Source organism: Pseudophryne corroboree, chromosome 1, assembly GCF_028390025.1.
Source record: "Pseudophryne corroboree isolate aPseCor3 chromosome 1, aPseCor3.hap2, whole genome shotgun sequence".
NCBI classification, from domain to species: Eukaryota; Metazoa; Chordata; class Amphibia; order Anura; family Myobatrachidae; genus Pseudophryne; species Pseudophryne corroboree.
Genome location: NC_086444.1, coordinates 250,361,215 through 250,366,882, shown reverse-complemented (window position 1 = coordinate 250,366,882; position 5,668 = coordinate 250,361,215). Strand labels below are relative to the sequence as shown.

Genomic DNA, 5,668 nt, shown 5'->3' with positions numbered 1-5,668 from the left:
TTCATGTTGAAGTTCATCCAATTTTTTTGGTCCCATTTAGAGGTTGTATTTGTACTCTGACTCAACCATGCTGACTTACTGACATTACTATTATGTTTGTTCTGCTTTGTACTCAAAGTTTAACGTATGTATTTGTTGTTATGGTGCTAGTGTGTGCTTGTATTGACACATCAGTGACCAATTTCTGTATATATTGTAAATTAATGACATTCGATGTTCAAATCTAGTTGTGTGTGTTTTGGCTTGTTAGAGTATGTATTTGTAATTGTGACCGATATTTGTGTGCTGGCCATAATTTCCAGTGTAGCACTTCTCATATTGCATCTGTGTTTTCTCTTTTATTTTGGATTTTTCACACATTAAACTGAGTCATTTTTTTTTACTTGTAATGTTTATCAAAATAATGGTTTGCTTTAACAACAAAAGCATTACTAATGTACAATTATACATTATATCCTTATTTTCAGTGTTGAAAAAAAGCTCTACTGCTCGTCCAGCAGTCAGTCCCATGACATCTGAGGATGATGACGCTGTGGAAGCAGGTAAAGTGTCCACTGTAGTACAGGTTAACTTTGTTAAGGTATGGCCATACCAATTTTTTCCTTTAAAATAATAGGTCCCTCAACAGAAGTCTTGAGCAGCAGAAGGCGGCCGCCTGAACCCCCACAAAGAAGGACACATGTGCCAACAAAGATAATACGGTCTGGTGGCCACTCCCAAACAGAGCAGGCTACCCCGCCACAAATATTGTCTGCAGTTTCTTTGGTGCCACCACTGCAAATTTTGGACACACCTCCAAGACGCAAACCACACTCTCCTCATCTGGATGGTGAGTAAGAATCTGAAACCAATAAATATATTAGTAATCTAGTAAAAATACATTACATTCTTAAATAAGTGTACAAGCTGCAAAATCAGTCTGACTTACCGAGGTGACAAAAACATGAAATGGAACCCAAGCCAAAATGCCTTGTCTACTTCCAGTAAAGATATGTATGTCCACTTCAGCCATACAGTAGCAGATTGTCAGTAAGATGCTGCAACATAAACATATGTTTAAGCTTCTCAAATAGCACGGTTTGAAAACTCAGTTTAAGATGTGTGTTTTAACTTACATTGCCCCCAACATACAAAAAATTTGTTCCCAATTTGATTAACACACTACAATGAAAATCATTATGTGGTTACTGGTGTTTTTAAGGTGCAGTTTGTCTGATCTACCAAACAACTCATATGCTTCCATTCACAATGAAGTAACCACACACATTTTCCAGAAACAGGCATATGTATATGTATCAATTCTGAGTGATAATGTTGCTATGCTGGATATATGAAAATAACATTCAAATGCCTGTGTTCCATGAATCTTGCTTTTGAACAATGTTAAAAAAACATATGGATAACTAACATCTAAATTTTTTCATCAACAGATTCTAGTACAGGTACCAGCATCCCTACGCAACCACATCAAAACAGTGACATGGAGGACACAATCACTCTACAAATGCAGCCAGTATTAGAAGGAAACAGCCTCCCAGAACCTGTGAGTACACCACCACAGCAAAACACACCACCACCACCACAACACAGCCCAACAACACCATTAGCACAAGGCCCTGATCAAGTCTTTTGCGACAGTTGGGCTACCCAGCAGGCCACTAATTAGGATTGCCTGCGTATGCAGACCCAAATTTTTTCTAGCCTACCATCTCACCTCAGAAGAAGAAGCTCAGAAATAGTTGATAAATTCAACAATAAGATAAAAATTACAAACTATTTCAATTGTAAAAGCACCAATTTGGTTTACTGTCTTACTTGTCCTTGTGACAAAAAAATATATGGGTATGACCACCCGCATGCTCAAGCAAAGGGCTCTAGAGCACATTGGATCAGTTAGAAATGCTACAACAGACCAACAAAAATTCAAACAATTGACTACAGTGGCAAAACACTTTCTTCAACATCATGCGGGCTCACCCAAGGAACTTAAAATATTTGGTCTTCAACAGATCAAATTAGACATCAGGGGAGGCAATATAACAAGAGCCCTACTAAAGAAAGAAAGTGAATGGACATTCAAACTTGGAACAGTAGCCCCCAATGGTCTTAATGAACACATCAATTACACTGTCTTTCTTGAGTAACCTTTAGACTTCCAAACTATGTTTGCATTCTCCTTTTTTACTCCTCGTTTAAGCCTAGAATAAGCCTTTTATTAATTTTTCATCATAATTTTTTCATCATCATTATTTTTTCATTATTAGTTTCTTATTATTTGTTTATTAATATTTTTTTATTATTTTTCTTTATATTCATCATCTTTTTTCCAAATGGCATACGGACCAATTTTTATTCCAGTGTCATCTTGCACAACATTATTTCTTCACTTCACATTTCTACACTCTATATGTCTTTACATCTCCCCTGCCTCTCCCCTGCTCCAACACACATTTTCCAACTTCTAATTACCCCCTTTTTTCACATTACTCGAACTTCTACAAACCTCCCTCCCCCCAAAATAAATAAATAAATAAATAAACCCCCCTCTCCCCCTCTTACACACTTTATCCAACTTCCACTTGTCCTTCATACCTCTTCTACTCATTTTTCAACCCTTTACCTCTCCCGCTCCCTCTCCCTTCCCTCCCCCCCCCCTCCCTTTTCATCTCACATTCACTTCATGGTTTAAGTTTCAAGTTATTTTAGCACTCATTTGATTGGTCACCACAGTTTGTTCTCACAAACCCTTTACACACCATATTTTACACACATTCTTCATGTTACAATCACATCTTCTATTACATCAACTTCCTCATTTCATTCATTCCACATCACTATAATTACATTTATATACACAGTTTTAACATTCACAAGCACTTAATTCTTAAACCCCAGTATTATTTCACATTGCAGCACTTTCCTTTACAGGTCCTGGAATAGAGTAACTTTATAGCCGCAATAGATTTCTCCCTAATTTCCTCCTATTTATTAATTAAATAGTATGCCTACATATTATTCCTCTCTATGATACTCTTTTCTTCACCTTTTTAATTCCACTTTAGTATAGTTATAATTAATAATTAAAATCAATATAAATCCTTTTTTTATTTTTTTATTATTACTGTATAATCCAGTGCTTATGAATGTAGCTTCCTTTTGATTCACAAAATGTCATTCTCTATGATACCCCTTTCTTTATCTTTGCTACTTTAATACAGTCCTAATTTAACAATTTATAATTAATAATTAAAACCAATATAAATCATTTATTTTATTTATTTTTATTTTTACACTTCGATCCAGTGCTTATGATCGTAGCTTCTTTTGATTCACAAAACTTCATTTTGTTAGCAGCATAAAATTATGCCTTTTTAAATAATTTAAATACATAAACTGCTTTTTCATTTAATACCATTTGCACTTTTATATGCCACATTTGTACTTAATTTATCAATTATTACAGTGGACCAGTTTGGGCACAGCTCTGATATACCACATCTATTTTGCATTCTAGGTAATAGACTCAGCGTCTCAGTGTATCCTGCATTATATCCCTTGGGCTCCAACATCACTCACCCATAGGTTTTAATACATGTCATCACGTTTCCCTACCAGGTGATTGGCTAATGCACCAGTTAAGAGGCACACATGGAGGGCTCACTGATCAGACGATCATGTGAACAAGCTCCTCCCAGCGAAACGCGCATCACTTCCGGTCTGGCACCCGACTTCTGGGACCTCCGTAACGGAGCTCCGGCGGGCGGACTCCTCTCCAGCACCAACGCCGCAAGTATACAGCATCACTCTCTGCAGCTGGTATTAGCTCTCCAGATAGGCTTCCAGCCCCTTCCACTCTGTGCATGCTGCACGGAGAGGATTGTTTTCCTCAGCAGTAAGCTCGCTAGGATTAGTACCTGCCTGACGTTTCCTTGGAAACAGTAAACATGCTTAGAATATTTATCCAGTGCAGGGAGACCATTTATTGGTTGATAATTAGTGCACTAAATAATTAATTAATTTTTTCTCTCATTAAAACTACGACTTCAGTCAAGTATTCATTAGATTACACATATCCTGGCGACAGGAGAGCTTTGCTTAATTGATATTATTATAAGTATTTATATACAGTCTGTCTTCACTAGCTGTATTAATTATTTATATACAATTGTATCTTCTTGCAACAGACAGACAACTGCTTATGCAGCTCATGTGCTGGATTCTATGTGAAATTCTATGTGTTTATATGAGTCACCATATGGTATTTCTGCAATATACTTAGCAATTTTTTTTCCATTCTGATATTTTCATATCACTTACGCAGGTTATATTATTGCCTGGAAATAGGATTGTACTTGGCTTTGATACACAATTGCACTGTTATTTGTTAAAAAACCTTGCCTTTTTCTGCTTTATGAACAGGAACAAGCATATTGTAATGATAACATTAATTCATGTCCTCAACAAGGCAGCATAATTTAAAAATTAAGGTTTTTTTCTATCTGTTTTTTTCTATCTTTTTCCTCAAGCGTTGATATATTCAGTGTGTATCATTATTTCCTGACATATTCAATGTTTCCTCAGAAATTGGTGTAAAGAGATCTATGTGTTGGTTAAATCTTGATTGCATTGTCAATTACATGATATACCTCAGCAATTAGGGCATACTACTTTCTTCATTGTCATACCAGGTTCTCTTATGGGGAATTATGTATGTGCTTGTATTGCTTTCACCATAACTCTTGTGTCTGGGGGATTTTCCATGTGAATAGAAAATTTCTTTGGTCTTTTGAGACCCCCTTTTTCACTCACTTATATTTCAGTCTCTTTTTTTGAAAGTTGCATCTCGGGCGAGCAATTGGCCATTGGATAAGGTTATCCTTTAGATAATCGCCCTATCACTAATATCTTGATACTAATTATTGTATGGTTCTAATGTTTACTATTTATTATTTATTATTATTATTTACCGTTGTCCTTGTGAAACCCCTTTTTGCTTCAATCTAAGAGCAATGTGATATACTTTTGGGTATACAGAAGGACTTGATTATCATTCCTTCTATACCTCTTTTTGGACCCACTTATCTACTCTGCTTCAACTTGCTCAAGCGGTAGTTATCCCTATACGCCGATAGGTATCTACTTGACTTTCTACAGTCATACCATGCTGGACATGCCCGATCTCGTCTGATCTTGGAAGCCAAGCAGCATTGGGCCTGGTTAGTACCAGAAAGGGTGACCCTCTGGGAATACTGGGTACTGTAGTATTAAGGAACATACCTTCCGCTGATCAGTAAATTCCATTGCAAGTATTTATTGCAGTATACTTACCTATACTCACTTTTTGAGTAGGAGTCCAGATTTGTAAAAGCCGTTTTTTCTTGATTCTCTCCTATGGATGTACTGGTGTATATTAATTCATAAGTTGATAGAGAAAACAAGAATTTTCAAACTTTCGCTTCTGATTAATGTCGAATATTAATACTCGCTTAAAATCCAGTGGATGTGCAGATACATTTTCTGCCACCTACTTTACATCAAGTGAGTGACATATCGCCATACTGTTATTTAATTTTTTTTTAATTAATTTAGCTGATATATACAGCAACATTTTTGTATATTGTTTTTTCGTCTGTTTAGAATAATAAAAGTTAAGTTTTATTCTGACACT

The 5,668-nt window shown here is 36.0% G+C and overlaps 1 pseudogene; it reads left to right on the top strand.

Annotated features, from left to right (window-relative positions):
• Positions 1 to 5,146: 5,146 nt before the first annotated feature.
• On the top strand, positions 5,147 to 5,265 carry LOC134947658 (5S ribosomal RNA; annotated as a pseudogene).
• The last annotated feature ends 403 nt before the right edge of the window (positions 5,266 to 5,668 follow it).